General features: G+C 38.4%; 1 long non-coding RNA gene across 1 annotated transcript; it reads right to left on the reverse strand.

Annotated features, from left to right (window-relative positions):
- Nucleotides 1-1,209: 1,209 nt before the first annotated feature.
- Nucleotides 1,210-21,099, reverse strand: LOC119472655. The gene is made up of 5 exons (XR_005201821.1): nucleotides 20,991-21,099; nucleotides 18,518-18,575; nucleotides 17,130-17,229; nucleotides 1,765-1,953; nucleotides 1,210-1,495 (listed from the first exon to the last, which is right to left on the reverse strand). It is a non-coding gene; the product is annotated as an uncharacterized LOC119472655 (long non-coding RNA).
- Nucleotides 21,100-21,323: the final 224 nt, after the last annotated feature.

Raw genomic sequence — 21,323 nt, forward strand, 5'->3', positions numbered from 1 at the left:
ATTTGTCAATAGTATTCCAAAATAGAATATTGTTGTTCTTACAATTAAGTTCTTTTTTCTTATGATTTTGGATATCTTATGTTCATACAAGAAGTGTATCTATTTTTTTAAGTACACTGTGGTTCATAGTATGTGGTCGCTGTAATTTTTTGCTGCTGATAGGAGAACCAGGCAAAATCCGTCTCTACATGGCGTGTTACCATGAGCTTTTCATATTCTCCTTCAATTTCTTCTCACTTCTATTTCTCCTTCATATTGTCTTGGACCTCTTTTATTTAAGAAGGTATTCTATCACACCATTCACTTGGTCATTCAACAAGTATTTATTCGGCTCCATTATTTGGATATTTGGAAATCCACCAGCAGTATTACCACTTAACAATAATCCAATACATAAAAAATCTTCTCCATAGTAGAAATTATTCTCATTGGTGTCTAACTTGAATATAACAGATTTGAAATTATGTAGCAATTACTTTCAGATGTAATTTTATATCTACCTAATTTTTTATTTTATAAAGTTAGAATAATAGCACTTAATTTGTAGTTTTGTCAGGATTAAAGTGTGTGATGCACCTTGCAGGTTTACATTCTCAAAAATGATGGGCTACTGCTACTGAAGTAGTCAATTCATAGAAACAGAAAGCAGAATGGTGGCCACTAGCATCTGGCAGGAGGGAGAATGAGGAGTGATGGCTTACAGTGTAAGGTCTCCTTTGGGGGTGATTAAAAACTGTTAACATATACATTTTAATGGATAGATTTATGGTATTTGAATTATATCTTGATAAAGATATTTTTTAAGCTAACATTAAAGTTTGGAAAATTTTACACAGAATTCCAGATTGACTTCTCTTGAAAAAGCCCAGAATCCAACACCACCAGCCACGTGGTTTCTCATGGTGCTCCTCGTGTTTAAGGAGTACAGAGTTTTAAATTTGCAAGATAAAGTGTTCTAGAGATCGGTTTCATAATCATGTAAATATACTTAGCACTACTGAACTGTACACTTAAAAATGATTAAGATGATAATTTTTTGTTAGAGTTTTTTTACTGCAATAGAAAATACACAGAAGAGTTGTTCAAAAAATGGTGGAAGTGTTTGTTGATAATATTGTTATGAATATTTTTCTAATTATTATCTCTGTCACTATTCTTACTAGCTTAGAAGTCCTTAGTTTATTGTGGTGGTGAAGTAGAGGCAGAAAACTCTGGATTAGTAGAACTTATTAATGATATGTATTAGGTCAAGCCGTATATAATCATGATATTTGATTACTTTTGACCTCCGAAAATGGTAATTGTTTATGAATTAAGCTAGCACTTGTGAAAAATCTTAATGTTACTAGAGTATGGCTTATTGATTTGCTTTTGGAGACCTTAAAATTTAATATAAATTATACTTTCTTCTAGCTCCTTTATCCCAACTTTAGGGCCAGTATATAACATTTGATTTCTTTACTGATGGTGTGATCTTCAGCCTTGGTTTTCTTATCTGTAAAGTGAAGAAGATAAATAGAATTGTGGTCAAGCTTTACTTTTTTGATGGATTTACTGTTGTGAATTGTTTGCATAATTTGTTTCCTATACATTGTTGACCTGGGGAGGGGAAAAGGGTAGAAAGAGGAGAATGTTTTATGAACCAAAAATACATTCATCTTCCCTCAGAATATTTCACCTGTTTTTATTCCATCCCCTCTACCTATCTCCCTGACCTCAGAGGCACCCTCATCCTACATATGGAGCAGAATTCACCTTTCCCACCTGACTCTTTGTCATGCTCCCAGGGTCCAAGCAGGAGGGTGACTAGGAGGGACAGTGCAAGGGGCTCCCAGGACCTGGGTATAGATTCCAGCCCCCACAGTCTCTCATCGGTAATCTTGGTCAGTCATTGCCCATTTGAAGGGTGTGGAGAAGATCAGAGGTTTCTAAAACCTTCAGGTTTTAACCAGTCTAAGATAAAATGAGGCAAATAAAGACAATATTTATGTAGCTATAGCATTTTAATCTATTTTATATTTGTACCTCCATCTGTATTGCTATAAAGTTATGCCAGTCCTTCCTGAAGAAAGGCTGTTCTTTCTACTAAGATGATGCTTTTCCACTTTTTTTTTTTTTTTTGCTTTCCAAATATCTTGTCATTTATGAAATCATAGGTGAATGGATGATGGGCTTTATGTGACACCCTCACTTGGCAAAATGAAAACCTGGCCACCCTCCATCTTCCTCCATGAAAGTTGTGCTGCTTTGTGAAATCTAAAAGTCAGAACCTTATGGATTCATTAATTCTAAGGATTTTCCTCAATTTAACATTCTATTATTTGAGAATTCATTTGAACTGTAGATCCTTAAGTAGTTTCTCGGCCTGAGGATCAGAGAGGTTTCATGGTCTCAGTGAAATCAGCATTTTTTTCAAGTTTTGTCTCCAGGCATCTTTGCTTCACCTATATAGAAGCATAGTAAACTTTTAAGAAAGATAAACTTTCCTTTTGCAAGTTGGGTTCTTTGCATATCATAGTAAATATGAGAAAGATGTTGAGTTAGAAGATGGGGGAACACATTACCTAGAGTAATATAAACAGAAAAAATACATAATCACTTACTGCATTTTTATTTTTCTCTATCCGATGCATAATAGCTGGAAGTTTTTCTTTCATGACAGTTATAGCTGGAATTATGCCGTTACTAGATGTACGGTTATGGAGTTAGTGTCTGTCCTTCTTGCAAGGTTTTAAGCTTCACAAGGGCAATGATGATATTTCACTTACCATGGTGTGGCTGGCATCTAGTTCATGTTCTGCAAATATGAATGAAGTGACATGTGCCATAAGAGAAGGGAGGGCCTAAAGATCTACAGCAAACTCAAGGAAAACCTTTTGGAAGAAATGGCAGGTAAGGTATCCTTAAATGGTGGTCAGTATTTCAGCATACAGATATGAAAGATTTCATGGTACAAACTATAATTATAGAACAGAGTATATTTCATTGTATTCTAATCCTTTAAAAGTTGGTAACCTCTGTATATAAGGTAACTTCTAAATAATCTTTTAAAAATTACAATTGGTTAGATCTGCTTACCCTAAAGCAAGTCTAGAAAGAAGGGGGTTCTATTCATATGAAACATAGCAAACAGGAAGGACTGGGAAGCCTTCACCACCAAAGGATGTAAAGAGTTAAACATTATTCCAAGAATGTTAGCTTCAGAGACCAGCAGGCACAACCTCATTTTGATTAAAAAAAGAAAGAAAGAAAAAAACGCTGAGCAAGAGAAGGGCTTGAGTGAGAGATGAGAAGCTCTGTTTCCATCTCCCTGCAAGGTAATTGATGAGGTAGCAAACTTAGAGACAACTCGTAGGCATGAGGCAGTGTGCTGTGCAGAATGAGCTTTGATTTTAAATGAATTTATGCCTTACCCTCAGTTCTACCACTTACTAGCTGGTGACTTAGGGCAAGTTAGTTAAACTTACTAAATCTCAGTTTTTTCTTTAATAAAATGAGGAAAATAAAATTCCATTGACTTTTCATGATAGATAAAATAATCTATGTAAAAGGGACTAGCACAAAATCTAAACCAGCAGGCATTAAGGAAACACTCATTTCCCTCCGCCCTTTTATCATCTACTTGCCTTACTTTAGGTCTGAGGTTTGCCCCTTTGCAGGAAGATACTTATTCCTTGGCACCACAAGGCTCTTGGTATGTCCCCAAGTCTGGAAGCAAATATTTAAATACAAAAGTGTCTGGGCACAGTGGCTCATGACTGTAATCCCAGCACTTTGGAGGCCGAGGTAGGTGAATCACTTGAGGTCAGGAGTTTGAGATCAGCCTGGCCAACACGGTGAAACCCTCTCTTTACTAAAAATACAAAAATTAGCTGGGTATGGTGGTGCACAACTGTAATCCCAGCTACTCAAAAGGCTGAGACAGGAGATTCACTTGAATCCCGGAGGCGGCGGTTGCAGTGAGCCAAGATCGTGCCACCGCATTCCAGCCTGGGTGACAGAGTGAGACTCCATCTAAAAATAGAAAGGAAGGAAGGAAGAAAGGAAGGGAAGGAGGGAGGGAGGGAGGGAGGGAGGGAGGATGAGGAAGAAAGGGAGAAAGAAAGAAATGAAAGGCAACCCAATGAGTCTAATAGTAGCACTAAATTAGTTTAATCTGCAGAATTGAACCTTGAAAATCAAAGCTTGGAATCTTCACTTTTGTAAAATGCGTAAAACAATTTATTCATCTACTCGGCCTTCTCTTTTCTTTCTTCAACTTGAAAGAATTAAAAGTCAGACTTACAGCTCAGGTATAGGTTACTTTGTACCAAATTCTCTATCTACGTAGACTCATTCAGCCAGGTCTTGCGATGCTGGAGCAGCTTTCACTGCGGGAGGAGGTGGCCGGAAGTGCTGTGGAAGTTACTGCTCATCACAGGGTGCTGAGAAGCAGCATGTTCTGCTGTTCTCACTACTAAGCTTGAAGTCAGGAGAACTCTGCCTGAGCCCCTGGTCTGCTGCTGCCTAGTTTAGTGATCCGGAACAGGACCTATTAACTTTCTCAGTCTCCAAAAGAAAAAGCTTGCCCCTTGAATAGTGCTGACCTAAAGTAAATACTCAGTAAAGGTTCACTGAAGGAATAAATGCTACAGAAAGTGACATTAGTAATTGTGTTCTATGTATTTGTGCTGTGGTCCCTTAAAAGTGTGGATGTAAGTCCATAGTCCAGATCAAGTCAAACTCAGTTAAGTTAGCCCACACCATTTAGCCAGGAACGTATGTGCTCCTGTTACACAATGAGAATAATTGGCCTCGAGGCCTGACACGTCACTTGTCATCTTGAATGTCCCTTCATCATACAAGTCCTCGACGGCTTCGTATATCACCTGTCAGGTGATCTTCCAGAGAAGCTTGACTTTTACAGTTTGTTCTGTGGTTCCAATGATGAATGAGATGGGTTAGATCATTTAATTCACTATATGGCACCTAAATGTTAAAGCTGAAGGAAAAGAGTGTCTGACAAATTGTTTGTTGTCATTAAGGTTTATTTCTCATATGCCTTTGATGGTTCCCCTCACCTCATTATTGTCCAACACACAAAGCTAAGTATTATCAGGAAGACAGTACTTAATGGATGCTAGACAAATGATCGCTGGAGCTGTCTGGTGCATTACCTGATAAGTGAGAGCCAAATTATAATGTCATTAGATGGGATGCCTCAAGTTATTATAAAGTTGTGCTTCCCACAATGTCCTTGCTTTATCCTCAGCATGGTTCTTCCTGGCATCCGTTTTCACCCAGCAGCTGCCTTGTTTCCCTAACAGCTGAGACCAAGTTTTGAATCCTCTGTTATGCCAATTTTAAAATGTCCAACCAAAACCGAGAATGTGTGTTTTGAGTATTCCTGTCATACAAACAGAAACTTTAAGAAAATGAAAACGATCTATTTTATACATACAGCCTTTAAAAATTTAGAACAATACAAATAAAAACACTCTGTAATTCACGGGAAGATTGGGTATATGGAACCATAAGTCCCCACTTGTAAGTCCCCATTTTTGTCCAGATCGTTCGTATGTCCATTTCATACCCAGTCCTTACAACATATTGACGCTCAGTTAATAATTCAAGATGAATGAATGAATTTATGAATGAGAGGAAGTACATTCGAATGTACAGATAGAAACATACTAAAAGCATGTTAGTGTAAAGTGTTTTGCGGGCAGGTTGATTGTAAAGAAAATGAATTTCGCTTCTTCCACAGGGAAGTTAGGATTTCTTGGCATTTGTGTTTGCAACAAATAAATAACCTTGATTGTTATTTAAAATAACTCCATAAGTTTACTTAACCTTTGTCAGATTTTAACAATACCTGACAAACAGAGCTCTGTATTTGTGCATGTGAAGAGCAAGCTTCGTTATTTTTTGGTATTAGGTAGGTCAACCAGCTGACTCACTCATTCAGGGACCATAAATGGTGTATAATTCATTAATGACTCCTTAAATAGGGCACAGAAAAGCACCACCCCAGTTTCTTCTACTAAGTAGCATACTTCGAGTATAATTTTTCTGTTTCACTGGTTGTGAATACTACTAAATCAGATATATCTGGGTTTAAATCCTGGCTCTACCAATTACAAACTTCTTCAGCTCTATACCTCACTTCTTCATCTTTAAAATGAAAATAAAAATCATGCCATCAAAGAGTTGTTATGAAAATTGTTTGCCTGTCAAGAATTTAGAACAGTGCCTGGCACTTAGTAGGTATTCAATAAACGTTAGCTAATATTGTAGAGTTGTAATTAACCTTAGTCTTGCTATCTTCCAAAGTGATAAAGTAGGAAGGATGAAATCCTCCTAATTCACCTTGTACATCCATCTTTAGGCCCTGCCTGGCCCCTAAGCCAGTGTAATCCAAAAGAAATATAAGAGCCACATGTATAACTTAAAATATTTTAGTAGTAGCATTAAAAAAGGTAAAAAAAAACCCATAAAATTAATTTTAATAATATACTTTCTTTAACCCTGTATATCTAAGAATAGTATCATTTTAACATGTATTCAACATAAAAAATGTAATAAAGTATTGGACATTCCCCTTTTCTTACTAAGGCTTCAAAATCTGGTGTGTATTTTATACTTACAGCACATCTGAATTTGGGAGCTGAGTTTTGATTAGGAAGAGTTGGTTTAGATTACATAAAATTTACAGTTAAACAAACACACATCCAAGTTATTTCAAGGACACTTAAAAGTTTTTTAATTGAATCTAGTTCCTGAATTTAAATTTAAATTCAAATTAATAAACTCAGCTTCTCTGTTCCTAGTCATATTTCAAATTCACCATAGTTCCATGTGGCTAGCACCACCCATGTTAGAGCACACAATTCTCAGCAGTCTCAAGTTGAACGTACCCTGCCACTCCACCTGTCATAAAGCTGAACTGTGTTTTGAGCTCCAGTGTTAGGATACAGGAAGTTTGAGAAAGATGGTACAAAGAGAAGAGGCTGAGTCTACATGACATCCTAAATCTGCTGTAAAAGTGAAGAAACAATGGTGAAATTGGTGGTAAGGGATTAAGTAACCCAAAACATATCCACAGAAATAGAAGCTTCAGCCATGCATGGCCCTATAGAATGTTTGGTCCCCTCTGTGCCTTTTTCTGCACTCCTCACTCTTGATGGTTTCTAAGGGGCCTATTGACCTGTAGTTAGAATTCTTAGGAAGATATCACAAACCACATTAGCACTGTTTTTAATTTATGATCAATAAATGCAAACCTTCAGGCTTGCGGGCGAGTGTTCCTTAGAACCAAGGCTGACTGAATCAAAGGATTTATTTGTTGGCCTACTTTCACTGAGTACATTCCACTAAAAAAATATATTATCTTTACAATATAAATCTTTAAAAAATAGGTTTAACCACCAAGCTTATTTACTCCTTCAACAACTATTTAGTAAGTACCTACTTTGTTGCAGGCTCTCCATTAACTACTTAAGACACAACAGTGGACCGTAATAGACAAAGCTTCTTCCTCATATACCAGTGTCTGGTGGGGCTGTAGACTAGTAAATGTAAGGCTGCATTTCAAGGTGACATGTCTTGGCAATGTAGGTAATAAGGGGACTAATTGAGCACTGAGAAAAGATGTCTCCACCTGAGATGAGGGCTGAGTGAGTGAGTCAGAAAGACTTCCAGGAGAAAGTACTGTCTAAACGGAGAGAGGAAGAGTAACAAAAAATTGTTCAGGGAATAAACTTTTTTTTAATAAAAAGTACTAGAATGTCGGTGTCTGGGAGAGTGGCAAAGAGAAGACTGTGCAAGAATTCAATGTAGCTGAATGGCTGAACTCTCAGGATCAGGGTTAGTCAGAGAGATTAGGCTGGGGAAGTAAGCAGAAGTGAAATTATCCAGAGCCCTGTGAGCACATTGGAGAACCAGTGAACAGCTGAAAAAAGCGTGATCAGAAATACACCTAAGAGCCATCACAGTGGCTGTCATGTGGAGGAAGGAGTACATAGGACAAGAGGCAGAGAGGCTTGGTAAAAGACAGTGATGCCGTAATCCAGGTAAGAGATGAGAGAGGTCTGAACCAAAACTTTCGCAGTAGGGATGGAAGGAAGCAGACGACTGGAGGGAGATTTAGAATGTAGAATTTTCAAGATTCAGGGATAGGGGTGGGGAGCAGAGCCCAAGTTTCTGACTTGGTAGTGTTCCCACTCGTTTGATCGGGGAAGAGAGGCGATCGAATCGTTTGGGAAGAACAGTTCAGATTTAGGCATGTTGTACTGAGAGATGTTTCAGATAAACTAGTATCAATTTCCACTTGGCAGGTGTTAGACCACTGTACATTGCTATAAAGGAGTACCTGATGCTGGGTAATTTATGAAGGAACGAGGTTTCATTGGTTCCTGGTTCTGCAGACTATGTAAGCATGGCTCCAGCATCTCCTTCTGGCGAGGGTCTCAGGACGCATACAATCACGGTGAAAGGCAAAGAGAGAGCAAGCGATGTCACATGGCAAGAGGGTGAGGGGGGAAGTGCCACACTCTGAACAACCAGATTTTGCATGAACTTAGAGTGAGAACTCATTCATTGCCAAGGGGATGGCACAAAGCCATTCATTAGGGGTGTGCTCCCATGACCCAATACTTCCCACTGGGCCCCACCTCCAATATTAGAGGTCACATCTCAACATGAGATTTGGAGGGGACAGACTTTCAAACCATAGTGGCAGGCATATATCTACAGGTCTGTGGCTCAGGTAAAAAATCAGGCTCAGATGGAATTCTTGGAATTGTCAGCATGTAGAAAGTAACTGAAACAGTGGTAATGGGTGAGGACACGGGGGAGAGAATAAAGAGGAAGATCAAAGGCCAGGAGAAATCCCTATGGAATGCCAACCTGTATGGGACAGGCAAAGGAAGAAAAGTCTGCAAAGGAGATGGGCAGCCAAGGAGATAAGCGGACAGTCAGAAACCGAGTGTCGGGACCGTCAAAGGACAGACGTATTCCAAGAAGGGAGGAGTGATTAGTAGCTTCAGAAACAAGACTGTTAGTGACCTTGGTAAGGCTGATTTCAGTGACTAGGTCAAAAACAAGAATGCAGTGGGTTGAAGAGAAAGTAGGCGATGAAAAAAATTGCATTTCTTGTCTTCTTATCTAAATTTCTCATGTAAATTTTCAACCAAAAATCAGTGTAGGAAGGGAGAACATTGTTTTTTGTGCACATATTGACAGCAACTCTTAGTATCACGTTTCTGACTCAGCCAAATGTTGTTCGCCCTCCATGTCCATTGGTTCTGCATTCATAAATTCAACCAACCAGATATTTTAAATCATGTATATATGTATATATTTGGGGGTTCACTTACAATTTTTTTGAAACTAGAATTCAGCTAGAAGATTGTGTATATTACAACAATAAAAAATACGAAATTTAAAAAATACAATAGATAACCATTTACATAGCATATACATTGTATTAGGTATTGTAAATAATTTAGAGATGATTTAAAGTATACCGGAGGATATGCATAGACTCTATGCAAATACTATGCCATCGTATGCAACAGACATGATTACCCATGGATTGTGGTATCTGATGGGGGTCCTGGAACCATTGCCCCACAGATACCAAGGGACAACTGCATTCCAGTTTAGAGCAGTCATTAGATTTTAATGTAGTGTACCAAGGCTTTGTTCGGTCATTCTGTTATCAGTGCTGGAAGTGAAGGAATGAGAAGACTGGTAGTAAATCTAGGTTCTTGGAAACCCCAGACTACGAATGCAGAGTAAAATTCTCCAGTTCTCCAGTATTTCCCTACCGTATAGAGACTCTCTCACAGGGAAATCCCAGTACTTTCCTCTTGTTAGGATTCCTTCTTTTCGCCATAGGCATTCTCCATTTAGTTTTCCTTTGTAAAATTCCTTGTTAAAATGCAAGGCCTTTGGAAGTTGTTAGCATCTCAATTAAAAGTTAAGTTTCATCAGAGCAAGTAAGAGATGGAATAGAGACCAGAGGAGGAAAGGGCAAAGCCAGAGGCAGAAGGCTACAAAATATGACTGTCTTTTACTGAACCGTTTTTACTTCATGTCAGTTGCCTGCCAGCGTCACCGATGCAGCAGTTATAACTATTGAAAGTCACATGAGAGCCACTTTGTCACATACTCGATTATCCCGACTGCCATCCACTGGTAAGCATAAGTGGAAAAATGATCAATCTGATAAATGGACACATTGTTGAGAAGGGCAGATGTAGAAAAAACTTAGGGGTTCACTTGTACTTTTTTTGAAACTAGCGTTCAGCTAGAAGATTGTGCAATGCATGGATGTATGAATAGGTGGGTGGATAGATGGATAGATGTTGAACAGGTGTGTGAGAAGAAATAATTGAAAGAAGGAAGGAAAAAAGGAAGGAAAGGAAGAAGGGAGGAAGGAAGGAAGGTAGGTAAGCAGGGCTTAGAAGAGACCCTCTGGTCATTATTATTGTTGTTGATGCTGTTTTAACATCTGGACTTACTACATGTCATTCACATTGATGGTGGAAAAAGCACAGGTCTAGGAATCAGACAAGGATTCCCTCCTGTCTTATGTTCTTAGGAAATTCACTTTCACTTGCTGAGCCTCATTATTTCGTCTGTCAAGTGGCATTATACTATGTGCATTACAGGGATGTTATAAGCATAATACATCTTTTATGTAAGGATCATATATGTAAATTATGATGCTCTAGACATACGTCAGTTATTATTCTCTATCTGAGGACAATTTATCTTCCTAGACAGAGGATTGTGAACAAGTGTGAGAACTTTTAATACACTAATAGCCTTAGACTTCAAATCCTGGAGAGCTTATTAGTGCTCATTAGTGCCCTTGTAGTAAGCCCTCACTCTTTCGAACATTTTGTGTGCTATAATACTCTTTTTATACTGTTTTTGGTTATTTCTCCCATGCTTTCCTCAAAAATGCCCACTTTTTCTCTTGCAAGCGCGCTTTCCATGCTTAGCTCTTCCATTTTGTAAATAATCTCATCCACCCCCAGCCACTGACGTACTTCTAATCACTGCTAATACTAGAGCATAGTTTTTTTTTTTTTTTTTTTTTTTTTTGAGACAGAGTTTCCCTCTTGTTACCCAGGCTGGAGTGCAATGGCGTGATCTTGGCTCACCGCAACCTCTGCCTCCTGGGTTCAGGCAATTCTCCTGCCTCAGCCTCCTGAGTAGCTGGGATTACAGGCACGCGCCACCATGCCCAGCTAATTTTTTGTATTTTTAGTAGAGACGGGGTTTCACCATGTTGACCAGGATGGTCTCGATCTCTTGACCTCGTGATCCACCCACCTCGGCCTCCCAAAGTGCTGGGATTACAGGCTTGAGCCACCGCGCCCGGCCTAGAGCATAGTTTTATGCTTCTGCTTACTCTTGGGAACACTATGACAAACCTACTCTGAGTGCTAATTAGGACCAACTTGAGCATACGTAAGCAGCCCTTTAACTGTTTTCTTTGAAACGGTTCCAGTTAGCCCTTTTAAATGAACTTCAGAAAAGAACTCAAATTAATTTGCTTCTCAATGTCCTGTGGTTCAGACATTGGATTTATTTTCTCCCTAGTGACTTCTGGTTAGCAATCAAAGAGCTACTTTTCTACATTAAGATTTTAACTCAACTTCCTGGGAGTGGAAAGACTCCATCATTTCTTCAAAATCTATAATTGTTTTTTTTGTCTTTTACATTTTTAGCTTTCCCAGAATGCTTACCCTTCTCATTGAAGCTACCCCCTGTTCCGTGTCAGTTCTCCCTTGACGATGGCATTTCTTATGAGGAGCCCCACCTAAAAGTCTAAAACAGGAGCACTCCTGTGGGGATTAACTTGTTCCTACAGTTAGGATTGGCTGCATAATTTGTGGGTTCTTGGACAAAATTCAAATGCAGGTATCTTTGTTAAAATGTTACTAAGAGTTTCAAGACAGCAACAACAAAGCATCAAATATGGGGCCTATTCAGCTGCACAGATTACCTACCTATGAAGTTAACCCCCGCACCACTGTGTGTACACACAGACGTTACCATCATGGACTTCACATGTTTAAATACATATATGCCTTTGATAATTTCTGCAGAAGCCCCCACTAGATGAGCAAACTCAGTCTACTTTTCGTCACTCAGTTATTTCACCTTTATGCAAATTTTCTGACGCCTTTGTTTTTGTCAGTGCTTACCCTAGCTTCGAATTATGAGATTAATCGGAACATTTAAGAGAAGTTGAATCCTCAGATAGTCATATTTTAGTAATGCATTAAGCCATAAATTGCATTTATTACAGTTTCATTTGTTAACACAAGTACATCTATAATGTTGAGAGCTTTTGCAGTCTGAAAACAGCAGAGCAGCATAAACATGAGAGTACGTAGTCTTCTGATAAAACCCCAGAAGCATTTCTTATGTGTTTGGGGGCAACTTCCAGTATCACAGTTTGATTGTAAAATACTTCTAATGCTGAATTTGATGGCATCATTACAGGGCCTTGTATTCTTACATGCATGTTTTCAGACCTTCTCCTCCTCCACCTGGGCTTGCCACCCCTTGGCTCGGCAGGAAGCTGAGTTTCTAGGCTTATCCGCTAGGCTAGGGGACAGCGAGTGGTGTTGATTTTGCTGTATGTGGCCAATTATCTTGACTTTTGTGATAGATGAAGCCAAGTCTCCCTCCTGTTTATATCTTCTTGTCGGGATCATAGCACACTGCAGTCATGTCAGTTTCTGGGCTTGTCTTTCACTCTCCAGCAATGCACATCTTGAGATACTGTGATTAGCATCCCTAATTCCTAAAAATTGACTTGCCTTGTTATAACTAGAGAGCTGTCACCTAAAATACTTCACCTACTGTTCAAAAGGGTATTATTTTAGTGCCCTGGGGATAGAAAAAGTTTTCAACCCACCAGTGCAGGGATTAGTTTTATTTTAAAGTATTTGAAGTGTGTTAGATAAGTTAGCTATGAATAATCTAAGTTCAGTTCCCTCCCAAGAGCCTTTAAAGATGTGCTCCAAGTCCTTATCTGATAACAATCTGTAAAAATGCTTACATTTTGTAAATATTTGAGCATCAAGATCTACCTTTTTCATATGTCAGGGAAAATTAAGGCACTTTCTGCATCAACCAGATACAGGGGGTGATTTCATTTGGATAAACAGCTTTCTCTTCAAATAGGATTTCTGACTAAATTATCTGGATTTAATCCTATGTCTATTGAAGAGCATGTGCACCTTTCCTTGTTTTTCATATCCCTGTACACTAAGTGAATAAAGGCATTTCTCTTTTTGTTAATTGAACATTCACAATTGCCTGTTAATACTTTTAGAGAGATACCTAATTTTGTGGTTCACTTAAAGTCTGGTTAAGATGTTGTCTCCAGAGGGCTAAAAGGGCATCATCTCCTTCAATGGCTTCTATTCACCAACTTCTTGGCTGGTTTAACCAGTCAAACCAGTTTATATGTTTAGGCATAGTCCCACAGTCCGAGTCACATAGTTAGTATAAATAATTTTTTTAACATTAAATTACTGTTTCACTCTTGATGAAACTAACTGGACTTTCCAGTGGTAATTTGGAAATGGTGTATTTTCTGTTTCATTTGTGAAAATGTGCAATGATGTCACATGTTTCGGATATGTAAGAAAACACGTATTCTCATTTTCCTTCATGGTTCTTCACCTAGATGGGAAAGGGTAGTGTGATGTCCCCTTGGTAGCAACGGCATTGGTTGGAGCTGGTATCACAGAGCTTCCGTCTTCTTTCAGGACCGTGACTGCTCTTGGCAAGTCCCACTTTTCAGAGGGAGAAACTTAGACATAGAAAAAAATAAAACCATATTAAGTCAAGCAGCCTAGTCAAATAGCTGTTTCACTTCTATGAGTTTCTGAAATGTTCTCCTATTTATTCTGTTGGTGGTTGCTCACAATTGTACCTACATCTCTGCACAATTTCATGTGAAACAGAGCTCTTGTTGAGAAGTCAGGTGTCATGAGTTTAGCATGTTCAAGGCATAGTTACTGGTCTTCCTTTATAGAGATGTGATTTGTACATATTAGTTAGAGAAGAGTGATTTTTCTAGAGTTTATCACTCTAGAAAAAGCCATACACTTAGAGAAGCAGTTACTGTGATTCCATTACTTGAGGTTTGCTTGAACAAGGAAGCTCTTAATAAGACTCTGAACTGTTAACAAAGAATGCGACAGTGAAGCCAAAGGCACTGGTAGCCCAGCCTCAGAAGTGTTGACTTTTTGGAGCAGATAAGTCTTTGTTGTGAGGGGCTGAATGGTCAACACCATCTCTGGCTTTATCCAATAGATGCCAGTAGTGTACCTGCTCCTGGTTGTAACAACTAAAATCTCCAGACATTGCCAGGTATGAAAATTCACCCTCACTTGAGGATCACTGGTATAGATCTTTTAATACTAAAAGCACTTTGACCTTTTCAACAACTCTGTTAGCGATTTTTTAAATCTCTGTTTTACAAAAGAGAAGCTGAGGCTTAGAAAAGTAAATTGACTTGCCTAAGGTCTCACAAGTAGTAATTGGAACTAAAATTCAAACTTATGCAGGTTTTTAAAGCTGTACCAGTTGGTCTTTTCATTACACCACTAAAGAAACAGATATTATATCACTGACCCAAACTACTTCCACTTCTCTCCCTGTACCTTCTGCTGTTATTTGGGTTTCCTAAGCTTCTCCTACATATTATTGAGCCAGGATAATTCTCAGCATCCCAAAAGCCACTTAATGTTCAGCACTTTAGTAAGACATCAACTTCTCACTTAGTCTTTCATCCCAATAGCTCTGCCAGTTGATATGTTGACAGAATACATCCAGTATATTGACAGTTGCAGAATGTTTTCAAAAAAAATCTTGTATTTCAGTAAGGTGAAGAAATTGCTATAGTAAGGTTATAGGCCTAAATTTCTTTTTAACTTAAACTTTCTTAACACATCAAATCCACATTGACAATTGACACTCAAAGGTTGGTTGAGAAAAAAGTAGGTTTACATTTTTTATGTCAAAGTTTTGGGGCAGTCAAGAAAAGAAAAGTATCCTCAAATGCAAATAAATAAATGTCTTTAAGAACTAAATTCAAATAGGTCTGTGTTGGCTCATTCACCTGTATTCCGTGATCACTAAATACCAAGACCTGTGTTATAGTACCAAAAGTAAAATGAAGCGTCTCTGTTTAGTTCGTCATGAGATAAAACATGGTTTGATCTAAAGAAGTAAGTAAATTGGCAGTGATGTCCCAGGTTTACGCTCTAAAGATCCTTTAGTTCCAAGGCTAGAGCCTATATCCAGGCCCACAGAAGCAGCAAACCAATCTCACTGTGACTTAGAGTTATGATCTACTTGGCAAATATTTCAGTGAAGTCACTGAGGAGACTGTTCTAATTTCCATTTGAGATGTTTCCATTTTAAAAAGGGCAGTATGAACCTTTTACAGACAAAATATAAATAGTTAAAAAATACATGAAAATATGATAGTATGTGTGATCATTCTGGCCTGTAATAAAGTAAATATAAATAAAAACCATATATTACCTCTTTTCCCTAAGCAAAAAGATGGGTAACCAGTACTGCGCTAAAGGGAAGGCCAGGAGTTGCCCATCTTTTTGAAAAATAGTGTCAAATGTTGATAACATCTGTCACATTTCTTATTAGTATTTTTATCCTTTAACCCTTTAATCAACTGTTAGTAATAAACTGGAGGTCATCAGATACATGTGTAAAGAGTGTGTGTTCCAGGATGTTCATCATAAAATATAGATTTTCCTATCAAACATTAGGAAAGAAGTTATGTCAGCTAAGTGGCATCTATAAGGTAGAGTGAGTACAGCGTCATCATTAACAATTATTTTAAGGAGAATGTAAATGGCAACATATTTAGTGGTCTTTACCTATATTTTTTACCTTAATACATTCAGAAAACATTTATGCCATTAAATATTCTTTACAACGTAATTTTTAATAGAACATGGTTTTCTTCATTTGGGTATATTATATGATACAAAACTAGTGTCCTTATTATCAGATATTGAGGTTGTTTTCAGTTCCTGCTATTATGAAATGGTTGTCATAAGCATGTCCATACCTCTGCACATTCTTAGGATAAGGACTTTCCTTAAGATAAATTCCTAAAATTACTATGTTAGAAGTATGAAATGTTAAGGCTTTTAATTCATACTGCAAAATTCCTCTTAAGAAAGGTATTACCAACTTATATTTGCACCAGAAGTACAGAGGAATACTCACTTCCCAGCCCCTCACCATCGCTACTATCATTTTAAAATATATATTGATAGATGAACATCATATCTTGTTATTGTTTGAATATGTATTTTACTGATTACTACCGAAGATAAACTCCTTTCATGTAATTATTGATCACTTATAATTATTCTTTAGAAATTTCCTATTCTTGCCCCTGGTTCATTTTCCTTTTGCAATGTTTATTTTTTTCTCATTGATTTATAAGAGCTCTTCTTATATTAAGAATATTACATGAAGGCTCATTTGTTATACTTTGTATCTTCTACAAAATCTAATAAAGAGATAGGCAAATGGTGATATTTCTTTACAGGAGAGCTTTATACTACATGTGATTAAATCAATCATATATTTCTTCATTTAAAATATTATGGAAATTACATTATTTCTCTTTACTGACTTTTGCTTGAAGCACTGAATGTGACAATTTTAGTATTTCAGAGGGTAAAGACAGCCCATGTCTAACTGAAGAAATTTAAAGAAATTAGTGCTCCCTAACAACAAAGAAAGTGGGGTTATGGAGAGTGACAATAAACTTTAAAAATTCTAAAAGGCAGAATCACTAATCTTTGATGAGGTCAGGTTGAAGAGAGAACTTAGATTTAACAGAAAAAAAGTGTGATTTAGAAAAGAGCACTTTTGAAGGTATGAATGGTCTAAGCACTGAGTTGTGTTCCTCTAGGTAATTATAATGAATCTTTTCTTAAAATTTTTTAACAAGAGCAACCCAAGGGGAGCAGAGACTGGGATTTTCATTTTGTGCCACGCTTACTGAATACACCTGAGCCCAGTGGGAGAGGAAGACCCTGGGCCCCTGATGCAGGCCTCACACTCACCCAGGGCCTCCAGTGGGCCAGCACGTTGAGCCACAGAGATACTCCCGACAGGTCAGAGAGAAGACAGTGTCCCAATACCACACCATGCACTTGGACTGCCCTGCAAATTGAAAGTTTTATAAATATATTTTTATATGGACAGTCATATAGCATTGTATTATGGGTATATATTTATAGCACTAATGTGTTAGGCATAATCATTTTAAATATAAAATGATTTGATAACTGTTTCAAAGCATTTTTAATAAACCAGGATCCTCAAAATATGAAAGCAACTGGGCTTTGTCTGACCTTTGAGAGGAATTTATCATGGATTAACAAATTGGAAATGCTGAAAATCCCCTTATAGGGTTTGTTGATTTGCAGATTATTTACCAGTATGTATAATTGAGCAATGCTGTGACTGGCCTGCTACTTGTGATTATGGAGGCCTCCCAGGGGATCATATTAATACCAAAATTACTTAGCTTTTATTAATCAATTATGGGCTTCTTTATTTAGAGGATGCAGAGAGTTTGCAGCAGTATAAAATCCACTAGGGTTTTAAAATTTCTTATTGAATCTTCTAAAGGATTTTTCCAAAATGTGTTTAGTAACAGAGTTCTGTGACATGACAAGGAAAAGCGAAATATACCATTTTAATTCTAAAAAAAATTGCAGATAACTTAAATCAGGTAAATGCAGGTAACTTGCTCCAAAAGCAATGATAATTAGAATAGCAAGAGGTGTGAAATAGAATGAATTTAAGACTTTGGGCATTTTGTGGTTATTTTGGAGAAGTCGTCACCTGCTTTAATCATGTGGATTGTGTGTGCTGGGAATGCGCTGGTGACTATGGGTTTGATGGAGGTGTGATTCGACTCTGAAAGTCAACAGGATCACAACTCTAGATAGAAAATATTGCCTATTAACTGATGATTCCTGTGTAGCTTAAAGTGTCTTTCAAGTTGTGTCTTGGAGCTCATCAATATATTTATGATGACAAATTCCTTTGTGGGAGGGAACATCATTAATTTCTCTTTGGTAGTTTATTTAATTTTCTCTCTTTGATATTTTTTCAGTTCTTTAATTCTTTCGAGTCCAAATGGACTAAAATATAAAACACTGAAATTGGCATTTCTGTTTGCCTGTTTGTATGCCTTAGAAAGGCTAACCCTTTCTGTTGGTTAATATCAATGTAACAGGAAAATAGTGGATTGGTCCAGTGGTTAATACAACTTTCTTGAGTTAATGATATCATGGCACACTGATTAGACTATCCAAGAAACATAGAGGGAAGAGCCTGGTACTGGGGAAAAGGTGGGGATTCATTCATGCCATCGATATGCTTTGAGCCTACTATGTGCCAGATGTATCAAGGCACAGAAGCCCTGGGTGTGTCATCTTACCTGTTACTTGGCCGGTCCAAACAGTTGCTAAACTCAACTCTTGCTCTTCACTGGGAAGCTGCAAGTTACAAGTTGTGTCTGAAGTTAGTTAAAATTAAGAAGAAACCATGTCAATGACCAAAAAAAATTCTCATATGAATTTCCAAAACCTAAAATTATATTAAAATATGTTAAGTCTCATGAATGATGCAGCTACCTTAAAATAAGTTAGGATTTTGAAAGCTGTTTGCTATTTATAGCACAGATAGTATCATTTGCAGTAGAAAAGTGACTTGCTCTTTAGCTGCTAGGAAATCGACCAAAGCATTAGATAAATGCAAATCAAAACTGGTCTGTAGGGGAGAAATAGGGGATGGCCGGGGGGGTGGGGGGGTGGGGGGGGTAGGGGGGCTGGGGAGTGGGGAGTTGGGTAGAGATAGTATGGGGAGAAATGCCAGATATAGGTGATGGGGAGGAAGGCAGCACATCACACTGCCATGTGCGTACCTATGGAACAATCTTGCACATTCTTCACATGTACCCCAAAACCTAAAATGCAATAAAAAAAATTGGAAAAAAAAAACACAGTAAGATACCATCTCACAGCAGTTAGAATGGCGATTATTAAAAAGTCAGGAAACAACTGATGCTGGAGAGGATGTGGAGAAATAGGAACACTCTTACACTGTTAGTGGAGCGTAAATTAGTCAACCATTGTGGAAGACAGTGTGGCGATTCCACGAGGACCTAGAAATAGAAATTCTATTTGACCCAGCAATCCCATTACTGGGTGTATATCCAAAGGATTACAAATCATTCATAAAGACACATGCACACGTATGTATATTGCAGCACCATTCACAATGGGAAAGACTTGGAACCAACCCAAATGCCCATCAGCGATAGACTGGATAAAGAAAATGTGGCACATATACACCATGCAATACTATGCAGCCATAAAGAAGGAAGAGTTCATCTCCTTTGCAGGGACATGGATGAAGCTGGAAGCCATCATTCTCAGCAAACTAACACAGGAACAGAAAACCAAGCATCGCATGTTCTCATTCATAAGTGGAAGTTGAACAATGAGAATGCATGGACACAGGGAGGGGAACATCACACACTAGGGCCTGTCAGGGGATGGGGGTCAAGGGGAGGGAGAGCATTAGGACAAATACCTAATGCATGTGGGGCTTAAAACCTAGATGATGGGTTGACAGGTGCAGTAAACCACCATGGCACATGTATACCTGTGTAACAAACCTGCACGTTCTGCACAGGTACCCCGGAACGTTCAGAAAGAAAGAAAGAGAGAGAGAGAAAGAAAAAACAAAGGAAGGGAGGGAGGGAGGGAGGGAGGGAGGGAGGAAAATCAATTGACCAAAGTGGAAAGGTGATTACACATGTAGTGGAGAGAACATAAACCATGGATTTATTAGAAATTTTAGGAAATAAAGATTAGGAGTGGAATTACTGCACATATTTATCTATTCTGGTGATCAAGAACTAAAGTCACTTAAGGCAACATTATCAATGTATAAATATATGTAAAACAGACAGGATTTGACCCATCACTTGCAAGGCTCAGCCTCACACACCTCACCCTAGTCCACGTCCTGAATAACAGTTTTCCAATCCCATAACCTCTGACAACCATTTCTGTGTCCCATCTCTTACAAAGGAGGCTTGTGTTGGGTTGAGGAGCAGTCCCAGGGTCCTGAGCTGGACTGAGGACTTATCGCCTACAGCCGTACTATGTTGCCCAACAAGGGAAGTACTGGAAACAGAGTCCTTAAAAAATGACATGTGAGAACCAGAGTAAACAGCCAGATGGGGTCATTTTCCAAATGGAGCTAAAGGTAGAAAGGAAGCCACGGCATAACTTTAGAGATGAAGGCTACTGAATGAGGAGGAGGGGAGATAAGCCTGCAATATTTCTGAGTCATCTGTGGACATCTGCACAGTCTTTTCTTAGCCATTTTCCACAGCTGCTGTGAGAGCTCCAGGAGCTTTGAAGTGATGGCTAGAGACAAACCATGTAGGTGTTTTTGGCACTTCTAATCATCTGACAAGACACACAGCCAAACCCACGTACTTTTCCCTTTTGTGGTCAGCCTTATGCTACCTTTAATTCAGTCTTGAGGCAAGTGAGTTCAAGCTACTACCGTGAGCGGATGACGCAGAGTGTGAGATCCCCAGTGAGGAGGACACTTGCTATTGGGTTGAAAATGGCGCCTTAGAAGAGCCTCCATGTCCGCCCCCCAAAAGGCTGAGTGACCTACCAAAGAACCCAGTAGAGCTGTGAGTGGGTCAAGGCCACGATGGCTCTTAAGGGACAGCTTGAAAGCTAGACAGTTTTTGAATAGCAAACAGCTTTCAAAATGCTGACTTATTTTAAGAAAATTACATCCTTCATAAGACTTAAGATTCAACAAGATTAGCAGTCCCCCGAACAACAAAAAAGCAATTTCTTCTCTGCATTTTCGAAACCCACCTGACTCCAAAGCTGAGGCTTTTTCTATTGTGCACAAAGATCAAGTGAAGACAGGAGCAGAGAAGTCTCGTTCAGAAGAGCCTCTGCACGCTCGTTAGCTCCGCCACCATCACACCAAATTCGTAGGGGCATGTTTCCCTAGGAGAGTTTGTCCAATGAACAAATCAATCTGCAAACAAAAGCCCCTTGTGAAAATGTCCATTACTAACATGTTTTCTGCTCTTTACAATGAAAATTAAGAAAGTTGATGCTCCAAAATCCAAATCAGCCTTGATCAATTTCTGCATAATAGTCTGGGTAAAAGGTACAAATGAGATGGAGGGAAAAGGCAAT

The sequence above is a fragment of the Cebus imitator genome, unplaced genomic scaffold (genome assembly GCF_001604975.1).
Source record: "Cebus imitator isolate Cc_AM_T3 unplaced genomic scaffold, Cebus_imitator-1.0 Scaffold111, whole genome shotgun sequence".
NCBI lineage: Eukaryota > Metazoa > Chordata > Mammalia > Primates > Cebidae > Cebus > Cebus imitator.